At 45.0% G+C, this 12,586-nt stretch overlaps 1 long non-coding RNA gene across 1 annotated transcript; it reads right to left on the reverse strand.

Moving 5' to 3' along the window:
- Window positions 1-994: 994 nt before the first annotated feature.
- Window positions 995-10,893, reverse strand: LOC146396865 (uncharacterized). The gene is made up of 3 exons (XR_014828069.1): window positions 10,288-10,893; window positions 5,863-6,058; window positions 995-4,060 (listed from the first exon to the last, which is right to left on the reverse strand). It is a non-coding gene; the product is annotated as an uncharacterized LOC146396865 (long non-coding RNA).
- Window positions 10,894-12,586: the final 1,693 nt, after the last annotated feature.

A 12,586-nucleotide genomic window follows, 5' to 3' on the forward strand; every position in this document is an offset into this window, starting at 1 on the left:
TTCTCTTGTGGCACAATGGTTCAAGGATGCAGAGCTGTCACTACAGCAGTTTGGGTTGCTGCTGTGGCATGGGTTCAATCCCTGGCCCGGGAAATTACACATGCTTTGAGCATGGCCAAAAAAGAAAAGAGGGAGGTGGAAGAAATGGACACTGGGGAACAATTAGTGGTCTCTGCCCTAGGGAAGGCGGCCATAACAAAACACCATGGACTGGGCAGCTTAAACAACAGAAGTTATTTTCTCACAGTTCTAGAGGCTGGGAAGTTCAAGGCGAAGGGGCCAGTCCCTTTGGTTTCTGGTGAGGTCTGTCTCCGTGGCTTGCAGATGACCACCTTCTCACTATAGCCTCACGTGGTGGAGAGAGAACACTGGCATCTCCTTCTCTTCTTAGAAAGGCACCAGCCCTGTGGGATTAGGGCCCCACCCTTGTGCCCTCTTTACACCTTCACTGCCCCTTATAGGCCCATCTCCACATGCAGTCACACACGGGTTAGGGCGTCAGCATAGGAATTTGGAGAGGATACAATTCAGTACCTAGCACCCCATGTACTCATCTTCCTACCTGTTTCCGGAGCAAGCTGTGTGGCATTTTGTGGACCTCACTGAAACTGCCAAGCTGGGGCTCCCCCATACTCCTCCCTTCTCCCCCTGCATTTTCCCTCCTCTTACCATGATGGTGGAAACTCCTTCCTCAGAAGGACATTGTTAAGAGTATTGTCTGGTAGTCACAATACAAGCCATTCTAGAAAGAGGAAGAATCCTAGAGCTTCCAAGAGAAACACCCTCATGCCAAGCCATGAGGTGGCTCAGTGTGACCATTGAATGGACACATAGGATGCCCGTCAAGGATGCTCCCCAAAACACTTTTAGCTTCTGTTATTCTGTTGTTCATAATGAAAGTGATTTTTTTTTAGGGCTACAATTCTATATTCCCTCCAAATCAATTTAGCTTCTAACCACTGAACAGTCTGGCCCTTACCTATCCCTTCACTCCTTTTTTTTTTTTTTTTTTTTTTTTGGACACTCCTGAATGTCCTACAAATCATTTATTTATTCAACAGGTATTTACCAGGCACCTACATATGCCAGGCACTGTACTAGTCCCTGGGGAAATGCAGAGACCATGACAGGCTGCTTTCATGGCACTTACAGTTAGAGGAAGGGGGCAGCTCTTAGTTAAATAATCATACAATTAAGGAGTTCCCATCATGACTCAGAAGAAACAAATCTGACTAGCATCCATGAGGATGCAGGTTCCATCCCTGGCCTCACTCAGTGGGCTAAGGATCTGGCGTTGCCATGAACTGTGGTATAGGTTACAGACTCAGCTCGGATCCTGAGTTGCTGTGGCTGTGGCGTAGGCCGGCAGCTACCTCTCAAATTCGACCCCTAGCTTGGGAACCTCCATGTGCTGTGGGTGCAGCCCTAAAGAGACAAGTACAATAAAATAAAGAGTAAATAATCACACAGTTAAACTTACAAGTCGTGTGGAGATGAGGCCTGAGAGCCTCTAATGAGAATACCAGGCCTTGGCAACTTGGCTGATGAGAAAAGATCTCAGTGGGATAGGAATGACCAGGGATGCGTAGGAGTAAATTAGGTGAATGTTAGAGAATATATGGACTTTCCATGCTGCATGTAGAAAACAGAAACACATTTACACAGCTTATTTCTTTTTAAACAACCAACTTGGTGACTTAAAATAATACTTTTTCTATCTCATAGCTTCTGTGGGTCAGGAGTCCCAGCATGGCTTAGCTCGGTCCTCTGCAAGGCTGCAATCAAGGCTGTGTTCTCACATGGAGGCCTGACTGGGGAAGGGTCCCTTCCAGGCTCCCTCAGGTTGTTGACAGAATTCATTTCCTAATGGCTGTAGGACTCACAGCTGCTTGCCTCTTCAAAGCCAACAACAGAGAGAGAGCGGCTCAAGCGAGATGGAGTCTTATGCAACTAAACATAACCACAAAAGTGACATTCTGTTACCTTTGCCATATTCTATTGTTTAGAAGCCAAGTCACAGTTCCCACTCACACTCAAAGATGTGAACACCAGGTGTTAGGGATTATGGGGGTCACCTTAAAGTCTATTCATCACAGAGAACAATCACGCAAAGGGAATAGCATGTGCAAAGGCCCTGTGATGGGAGAGAGCATAGTCCCATTTGAAGAATGGGAACACAGAAAGGGAGAGGGAAAAACACAGGAGATGGAGCCAGGATCCCAAGAGGCATAGGGAGCCATGGAAAAGAGGGTGGCAGTGCAATGCAATTATATCGCCAGCCAATGCTACCCCACATTCAGTGTGGATAGATGAATAACCCATGTAAATCTAGCCAGCAGCCCTGGGTGCAAGGAGTTGAATGAATCCCATGGGAGCTCCATGAGGTTTGCCCTTCTACACCCTTGAACCCCAGCAAGGTTTCTGGATGAACTAGTTGATGGAGACATGGAAGCCAGGTAGCTTGTCCAGAGCCTCTGTGGAGAATCAGATCCCTGGTCATCGAGTCAGAGTCTTCTAGCCTGAATTTGACAGCGCCCCCTCAATGATTGCAAGATTCTTGTTGAAAACCTCGGGCTCCACCAGGGCTCCAGAAACGGCAGAAGCTCCCGGGCAGAGCACCTCCTGACTCAACTTGGCGAGCACCCATTCTTGGCTGCCAACCTGTGTACACTGTGTGCCCTGCCTTTGGGCTGTGGCTGGCACAGGGTGTGGCACACCGTTCATTGTAGATGACAGTACATTTCCATTTCAAAGCTGCTCCCTCTGGTTGGAGCTCAAGCTGTCCACACTAGCACATGCCACCAGAGGTGCTGTGGCATTTAGTGTACTGCCCACTTTCACCGTGCAGACCATGGGTGACAGAGGAAGGGTTGTACCCATGAAAAATCTTCTACTAAATATTGGGATAGAGAGAGAAAGGCAGGAATTAAAGTAAATTACAGTAAATGAATTGTAGTAAATGGCCAGATAATAGCCTGGCTTAAGTGGAGGACTTACAATACCTAAGTAACTTTGAACAAACTGTGCTTTATTATCTCAAGTCTACAACTGCAGACCTTTGTTGGAATCCCCTGTCACGGCCTCTGAAGGAGGAAATATTGAAACTGAAGCATGGCCCCCGACAGATACCCTGCCCTCTAGCCTGCCCCTTTTCTCCCAGCCTCATGGCCCCTGGAATCTTCCTGGATTCATATTGGTGCCTAACCACCATTCCCATCGGCCAGACCTTGCCTGGACCTAACATTTAATCCTCAGAAGAGCACTCTGTGGGAGTTCCCTCAGTGGCGCAATGGGATCAGTGGCTTCTTGGGAATGCTAGGATGCAGATTCCATCCATGGCCTGGCACAGTGGGTTGAGGAACCGGCAATGCTGCAGCTTTGGCTTAGGTGGCAGCTACAGCTAGGATCTGATCCCTGGCTCTGGAACTCCATATGCCATAAAGCAGCCAAAAAAAAAAAAAAAAGAAAAAGAAAAAAAAAATTTTTAAAGAGGCAAAAAAAAAAAAAAGACTAAACTTTAAAAAAAAAAAAGCGCACCCTGTGCATGAGGGACCCCTCCTATTTTGCAGATGAGAGAAGAGGTTCAGAACTTGTGATCATACAGCAAGCAGGTAGGAGAGCCAGCATTTGCCCCAAAGAATTTTCAGAGACACAGGGCAAACTCAGGCTGCTTCCTTATCTATCAAATAGGCATAATAATACCCATCTTGTAAGGAAGTTGGGAGTTTAGAGATAAGATCTCTCGAAGACCTAGAACACCAGCTGACTCAGCATAGCTGTCTATAAAAGTTATCTGCGATTACCATCAACTTCTGGACACCCTCTGTCTTCTGTGTGTCAGGAGCTCAGGAAATGGCTTGCGGCTGAGTTCAGCAGATGTGACCATAAAAGTGGGGACTCCAGAGGCACCTTGCCCTCTTTACAGTGCAGGAGGCCAGTGGGCACAGGAGGACGTGCAGAGGATGGCCAGTCAGAAGCTTGAGCGCCAGTCCCAGCTCCACGGGTCCCGGCTCTCTACCACAGAGAAGTCATAACCCTCTTTAAGCCTCCGTTTCTTTATCTGTGAAATGTAAAGATAATTGTATTGATAATAATGATGAAAACCATAATAAGCAGGCTGCCTCCATCACAGGGCGGTGGCTCAGCTTAAGTGAAATAATGGTCTGAAAGTGCTTGGTAAAGTGGAAGTGTTATCCAAAGGAAAGGGGCTATTATCCTTATGATGATACAGAGTGAGCGTGGGTGGCCTCATTACAGAGGCTGAAAACAGCCTCCCTCTGGCCCTGGGAAAGCCCAGAGCAGAGGGAACAGAGGTAGCTGGTAAGGACAGGGGAGGTAGAAGGAATGAGTTTGGGAAGCCGTGGTGGCTAAACACTGGAAAGCTACAGATGGAGCACCTCTGGGTTGGGGACATCCAAGCCACTTCTAATTTTTGCAACTCAAGTCATAGTAGTAAACATTAAAAGGTCCAAGAAAGGGCCTGCCCAAATGTGGTATATGTTGCATGCTCGATCCTGGCAGTACTTTGAGTCTGGATCCAGGGGTCATAATTGCATCAGCAGCTTTCCAGTCACCAACTATCTCATTAATCTCATTCAGAATAAGATTCTGCAGAGTTCCCATTATGGCACAACAGAAACAACTCTGACTAGCATCCATGAATATGCAGGTTCAATCCCTGGCCTCACTCACTGACTTGGATCTGGCATTGCTATGGCTGCGGTGTGTGTGTGTGTGTATACACCACATCTTCTTTATCCATTTTGGAAGCTGGAAAGCAGAGAGGCAAGTGGTAAATGACTTAGCACAGTGGGAAAAGTGAAGGTGGAAAAACTGACAAGAAAAAGACTAGTTTGCCATATGACCCAGTAATTCCACTCCTGGGTATATATCCAAAAAGACCCCAAAGCACTAATTTGTAAAGATATACATCCCCAATATTCATAGGAGCATTATTTACAATAGCCAAGATATTCAACCTAAGTCTCTATCAACAGAAATGGATAAAGAAGATGGGGTGCACACACACACACACAGAACATTACTTATCCATAAAAAAGAATGAAATATTGCCACTTGCAGCAATGCAAGTGGACTTGGGGAGTATTATGCTTTGTGAAATAAGTCAGACAGAGAAAGACAAATACTATACATATCACTAATATGGGGCATCTGAAAAATACAAGAAATTAGTGAATACAACAAAAAAGAAAGAGACTCACAGATAATAGAGAACAAATTAGTGGTTACCAGTGGGTAGAGGGAAGGGGGAGGGCAAGATAGGAGTAGGGAATTAAGAGACACAAACTACCTCGTGTAAAATAAGCTACAAGGGGAGTTCCCGTCGTGGCACAGTGGTTAACGAATCCGACTAGGAACCATGAGGTTGTGGGTTCGGTCCCTGCCCTTGCTCAGTGGGTTAACGATCCGGTGTTGCTGTGACCTGTGGTGTAGGCTGCAGACACGGCTCGGATCCCGAGTTGCTGTGGCTCTGGCGTAGGCCAGTGGCTACAGCTCCGATTCGACCCCTAGCCTAGGAACCTCCATATGCCGCGGGAGCGGCCCAAAGAAATAGCAAAAAGCCAAAAAAAAAAAAGCTACAAGGATACATTGTACAGCACGGGGAATATAACCAAAGTTTTACAATAACTATAAATGGAGTATAAACTTTAAAAACTGTGAATCGCTGGGTTTTTCTTGTGGCGCAGTAGGTTAAGGATCCTGCATTTTCCCTGCAGTGGCTTGGGTTGCTGTTGTGCCTTAGGTTTGATCCCTGTCCCAGGAACTTTGCCATGCTGCAGATGCAGCCAAAAAAAAAAAAAAATTGTGGGGAGCCCCTGTCATGGCTCAGCAGTAACAAACCTGATGAGGATCCATGAGGACTTGGATTCGATTCCTGGTTTCCCTCAGTGGGTTAGGGATACGGCATTGCCATGAGCTGTGGTGTAGGTCACAGACGCAGCTCGGATCTGGCGTTGCTGTGGCTGTCTGTAGGTTGGCAGCTACAGCTCCGATTCAACTTCTAGGCTGAAAACTTCCATATGCTGTGGGTGCAGCCCTAAAAAAAATAATAATAACTTTTAAAAAGTTGTGACTCACTGTGTTATATACCTGTCACTTATATAAGATTGTCAGCTCTACCTGGATTTAAAAAAGAAAAAAAAAGTCCAGTTCACAGCACAGCACTCTAGGAAGGCTCATGAATCAGAGTCAGTGGTATAAGGTGGAGCTGGGGAGAGAAAAACTAGTTCAAAAACTTTAAAAAGAGCAGCTGGAATCCCCCAAGATTTCCACTACCCTGCACCTCTCCCTCCCCAGTGCCTGCAGATGATGAGAGGGTCACCTTATAGAAAGGCTGAACAATAGAGACAATGCATCTTGGTGACACCTGGGTCACTGGACATCCCCCCCCCACCTCCGCCCAGGTGTGGCCTGGGGAAGGTGTTGTATTGAAAGCAAGGGAGTCTGTGAAATTCTGCATTCTGGATGAAGAATCCCACTCCCTGCCCAGTGCCAGCTTGTCTCTCAGGATCCTTCTTGGGGAACATTGACCAGCAAAAGATAAAACATCTATAGATATCAACATTTGTGGAGTTCCCCAGTGAAATGGCTGGTCCGGATCTGACTACCCCACAAAGAACCTCATCTTGAGCCAAGCCTTCCCACCTACCCCTCCTCACTCAGAGCCTCCTTTAAATATTTTAGCCCCTTACTGGTGGCTCAGTATGGAAGGACAGCCAAAGATCCTCAGACATGTGGGGAACACTGCTAACCTGAAAGACAGGGCCTTAAACACAAGTAAAGTAGACCCAAAGGAAATAGGCAATGCGAGTTGAAAAGACAACTTTAAAAAGGCTAATATGGAGTTCCCGTCGTGGCGCAGTGGTTAACGAATCCGACTAGGAACCATGAGGCTGCGGGTTCGGTCCCTGCCCTTGTTCAGTGGGTTGACAATCCGGCGTTGCCGTGAGCTGTGGTGTAGGTTGCAGACACAGCTCGGATCCCGCATTGCTGTGGCTCTGGCGTAGGTCAGTGGCTACAGCTTCGATTCGACCCCTAGCCTGGGAACCTCCATATGCCGCAGGAGCGGCCCAAGAAGTAGCTAAAAAGACAAAAAAAAAAAAAAAAAGGCTAATACTTCAGGGAGATAAAAGATACTGCATCAGGGTAGGCAGTTATATTGGTGTTCCCCAGTGAACTCTAACTCCTGGATCGTAGGCTTTTGTCCTCCTCCACCTTGAGTCTGGGCCTAGCCATGTGACTTGCTTTAGCCAATGGGACATTAACAAGTGTGGTGCAAGCAGGGGTTTATCAGCGCTGGCACACTGGGCTTCTCCTGCTAAAAACCGCTTACAATCTTTTTGAGCTTGGACAAGTGGGGCGGTTTTAAAACAGGTCCACAAATTATCTGCTATGCCTCCCTTCAAAAGGTGGAGCCCAATTCCCCTCCCCGAGAACAGTACTTAGCGACTCAATTCTAATGATTAGAATGTGGCAGACGTCATGACATAAGTGGTTTCCTAGAAGAAGTCATAAAATTCACTGTCGTTTGGTTCAGTCACTCTGGGAGAAGTCAGCTGCCATGTCATGAGGATGTGAAAGCAACTTTATGGAGCTGTCGGCTTGCTGAGGAACCGAGGCCTCCTGCCCCCAGCTGTGTGAACTCCTGTCCCCAGCTGTGTGAAGCACAACCTCTGGTCCCAGTCAAGCCAGTCTTCAGATAATTACAAAGCCACCAAACATCTTTTTTTTTTCGCTTTTTAGGGCCACACCTGTGGCATATGGAGGTTCTCAGGCTAGGGGTCCAATCAGAGCCACAGCAACACAGGATCTGAGCCGCATCTTCAACCTACATCACAGCTCACTGCAATGCCAGATCGTTAACCCACTGAGCAAGGGCAGGGATCAAACCCGCAACCTCATGGTTCCTAGTTGGATTCGTTTTCCCTGCGCCGCGATGGGAACTCCCCAGCAAACATCTCCACTGCAACCTCATGATAGGGTGGCTTTCACATTCCTGACCCTCAAAACCCAAAAGATAACAAATATTTGTTGTCTTAAGCCACAAGTTTTGGGGTAATTCGTAAGTTACTCAAACTTCTCCCAGTCTCAGTGAAATGGATACAACAATGGAGACTACCACACCGGGTTGTGGACAGGAAAAGATGAAGCAATGGTGTACATAAAGGGCTTCGAAGAGTGGAGCATCATAGTTAGCCTTGCTGTAGTTGTTATCGCTCAGCCGTTTCTAAAAGGTTCTTTGCTAATCTGCAGTGGTCCCACATCCTTGTGTCTCTCATGTGGGAGTACATTTCCTCAGAGAATGTCAGCTTAAGAAGCAATTTTTTGCCAAGACAACTCAATGGGAGAAAGAATAGCCTTTTCAACAAATGGTGCCAGGTCCACATGCAAAAGAATGAACTTGGACACCCTACCGCATACCTTATACAAAAATTTACTCGAAATGGAGCAAAGACCAAAATGTAAGAGCCAAAACTATAAATGTCTTAGAAAAAAACATAGGCATAAGTTTTTGTGACTTTGGATTAAGCAGTGGTTTCTTAGATTGGACACCAAATGCACAAGCAACCAAAGGAAAAAAAAAAAAAGATAAACTGAACTTCATTGAAATTAAAAGAACTTTTGTGCTTCAAAGGATACCGTAAAGTGAAAAGACAGTGCACAGGATGGGACTAATTATTTGCAAATCATGTGTCAGATGAAGCTCCAGTTTTCAAAATATATAAAGAAGATTTAAGAAGTTCCCTTGGGGCACAGTTGGTTAAGGATCTAGCATTGTCCAGTTTTACTGAGATTAAAATAGCAGCTTTATTGAGATTAAAATAATCTTCCAGGCGTTTCCTGGTGGCTTAGCAGTTAAGGATTTGGTGTTGTCACTGCTTTGGCACAGGCTCGATCCCTGGCCCCCAGAACTTCCCCATACCACAGGCGTAGCCAAAAAAAAAAAAAAAAAAAAAAAAAAGAATATAAAATGTGCAGCCATTCTGACAGAGTAGCAGTTCCCCAAATGTTTGAACCTAGAGTTACAACATGACCCAGAAATTCCATTCCTAAGTATATACTCAAGAACTGAAAACATATGTTCACACCAAAACTATACATGGCAGCATTATTCATAATAACAAAAAAAGGGAAACAATTTATTTTTTTATTTTTATTTTTTTGCTGTTTAGGGCCGCACTCACGGCATATGGAAGCCGCGTCTGCAACCTACACCACAGCTCACGGCAATGCCATATCCTTAACCCACTGAGTGAGGCCAGGGATCGAACCCACAACCTCATATTTCCTAGTCGGGTTTGTTTCCACTGCGCCACCATGGGAACTGCAGTAGTTTCAATATGACTTTGCTAAGAGGGAATTTATTTGCTAGACACTTTATTTGCTAGACACAGAAATAATCAGTGAGGTAGTATCTTTATCTTCATATTATGGATGAGGCTCAAAAAGTGTAGGGTTACACAGCACATTAGTGGGCAAGCTCCTTTTTCTACTCTAATCTACCTGTCAAAGTGAACTTTTTTTAAATTTATTTAGGCTGCCCTGCAACATATGGAGCTCCCATGGCAGGAATCAGTTCCGAGCCGAAGCCTTGAACTAAGCCACAGCTGCAGCAACGCAGGATCCTTAACCCACTGTGCTGGGTGGGGGATCGAATCTGTGTCCCAGAGCTCCCAAGATGTTGCTGATCCCATTGCGCCACAGCAGGATCTCCCAAAATGAATTTTAAAAGGTGATACTCCCCTGTCCCTAAAACTTCAAAATTGTACCCTAATGTCAATCTGTGTTTACTTGGGGTTTTTTTGGTTGTTGTTTTTTGTCTTTTTCTAGGGCTGTACCCGTGGCATATGGAGGTTCCCAGGCTAGGGGTCTAATTGGAGCTGTAGCCACCAGCCTACGCCACAGCCACAGGAACAATGGATCCAAGGCGCGTCTGCAACCTACACCACAGCTCACGGCAACGCCGGATCCTTAACGCACTGAGCAAGGCCAGGGATTGAACCCGCAACCTCATGGTTCCTAGTCGGATTCATTAACCACTGAGCCAAGACGGGAACTCCTTCTTTTCATTGTTTACTTCTTTTCATTGTCTATTCCAACCTAATCTCAACCTTCCTACTATCTTCACCCTTTGCTCTGGGCAGAAAGATCTCCCTGTTCTCCCTGAACATCCCAAAATCTATGGTCAAAAGAGAGATCATGGAGGAGTGCATGTTGTGATCATATACTTTGTAGGTTCTGCACAGATGTAAACTAGCATCTTACATTTTCCTCTAGAAAGTGCCTTCTTCTTTTGACAGATGCAAAGACTTAGGATCTTTCAAGACTGAGTTCATTCCCCTCCAACTCTGGGGACCTCCAGACTGCAGGGTAGGCAGGGGGCTCTTCTTCCTGGATTCCTAGACATTCACCACAAAATCTGTTCCCTGCCATGCCCTGGCCCCATTTGACCACCAACCACAATATTTGCTTTGCTATGTAAGTTCTTTTGTCCATGTTTTTGTTAGGAAGTAGTAGCTGTTTCACTTGGACTGAATACTGGGTTCTCTTAGCCTCAGTTTCCTCATTCATCAAATAAGAATGATGGTTATGTTTGTGGTACCCATGGGTCTCTTTTCAATTCCATTTTGGACTTGTTGTAGGCAGAAGCAGTGCTGTCTAGGGCAGTGGTTCTCAAAGTGTTGTCTGGAGATCCTTCGGCATTGCTGAGACCCCTCCCAGGGACTTGTGAGTTTCCCTCTTTTTCAACCACATACGTGTATGAATCTGAGTTTTCTTCATATACTTGAATCAAAACAACACAACAGATTGAATGCAGAAACAGATGTAAGAGTCCAACTGTTTTCTATTATGCAGGCATTGAAATGTTTGCTGAAATGTTAAAAAAAAAACCCACTGTTCTATTTTTTTTGAAAATATAATTTTTAGGGAGTTCCCGTCGTGGCGCAGTGGTTAACGAATCCGACTAGGAACCATGAGGTTGCGGGTTCGATCCCTGCCCTTGCTCAGTGGGTTAAGGATCTGGCGTTGCCGTGAGCTGTGGTGTAGGTTGCAGATGCGGCTCAGATCACGCGTTGCTGTGGCTCTGGCGTAGGCCGGTGGCTACAGCTCCGATTAGACACCTAGCCTGGGAACCTCCATATGCCGCTGGAGCGGCCCAAGAAATGGCAAAAAGACAAAAAATATATATATATATATAATTTTTAAAATAAAAATGTTATGCTAACATAATGTGATGACATTATTTTATGAATTCACAAACACTTAAAATTCTGTTTTCATTTCTAATACAGTAGTTATCAATATATATAATCCACACAAACAAAAGATCTTTGGGATCCTCGATAATTTTTTTTTTCCGGCAGTGCGCAAAGCATGGGGAAGTTCCTGGGTCAAGGACTGAACCCAAGGCACTGCAGTTACAATACTGGACCCTTAACCTGCTGTGCCACAAGGGAACTCCCTCGGTAATTTTTAAGAATGTAAACTTTAATATCAGAAAGTTTGAGAATCCCCAGAGGAAAGTGTTCCAGATTTGGATTTTCCAGGTACCTCATGGTCTTAACCTTCCCCTGTGTTTTGGTTTCTTTTATCTCTAACACAGTACTCATCCATGTGACTTGGGCAGCTATTACTCTTTCTTTTATTAATGTTTATATGGTGCAGTATATCTGTATATAAGGACTGTCTCTGGAAGAATACACAATAAACTGGTACCAAGAGGAATTGCGAAACTGGAAGACAGTGGCACCGTAAACTTCTATGCTCTGTTTTTTATTTTTTATTTTTTTTAATTAAAAAATAATTTTATTACTACTGTCACCAAAAACAAATGCATATTCTGGTTAGGAAAACATGGCTAAATTAGTAGTGGACTGATACCTTGGCCGTCTATGTTATTTGTGATTATGTGGTTGAACTTGCACTTACAGAGCTGAAAAAGCTGTAGCTGTAACTTTGCATGTAGTTGGAGTATTCAGAGCAAAGTATCAACATGAAAGAATCCCCTCTTCATTATCACGCATTTAAGTTCTCAGTGGTTTGTTGGTGTAGAAGAAGCGTTAATTAATGTTAATGCAGCCAAGAGCGATAAAGAAATATTATAAGGCTTACTCAGAATCACAACTTTTTTCATACATTTTCTACTTTAAATCTCAAGTTTTAATCTCTTAGATATAAGTTGCTATTATTGCTTGGTGTGTGTGTGTGTGTGTGTGTGTGTGTGTGTGTGTGTGTGTGTGTTTAGCTGCTGCACCCACGTATGCTCTGTTTTTTAGTACACGGTGCATGCACTGCCTATATTTAATATTGAGCCATTAAAAGTAAAATTACGCTTTTGTTTAGATAGATAGTAAACAGAAGTCAGCTTAAGTATTGTTGACTGACCAAAAAAATTCAAAAACAAACAAAACAATTTTCCGCGCCCACGATCACTTTCGTCTCACTATTTCGCGCTGCTTCTGCCCAGCTAGAGCTTCACCCTCAGGCCTTAAGCCCCGCCTATCACAACCCCGCCCACCATCGTGCCCACGCCCTTCGTGACGTAACGTCCGGTCGACCCACT

Source organism: Sus scrofa, chromosome 14 (genome assembly GCF_054392235.1).
Source record: "Sus scrofa isolate SSC_HxYL_T2T_F1_AM1 chromosome 14, Sscrofa_HxYL_maternal_Yorkshire_Landrace_v2.0, whole genome shotgun sequence".
NCBI lineage: Eukaryota > Metazoa > Chordata > Mammalia > Artiodactyla > Suidae > Sus > Sus scrofa.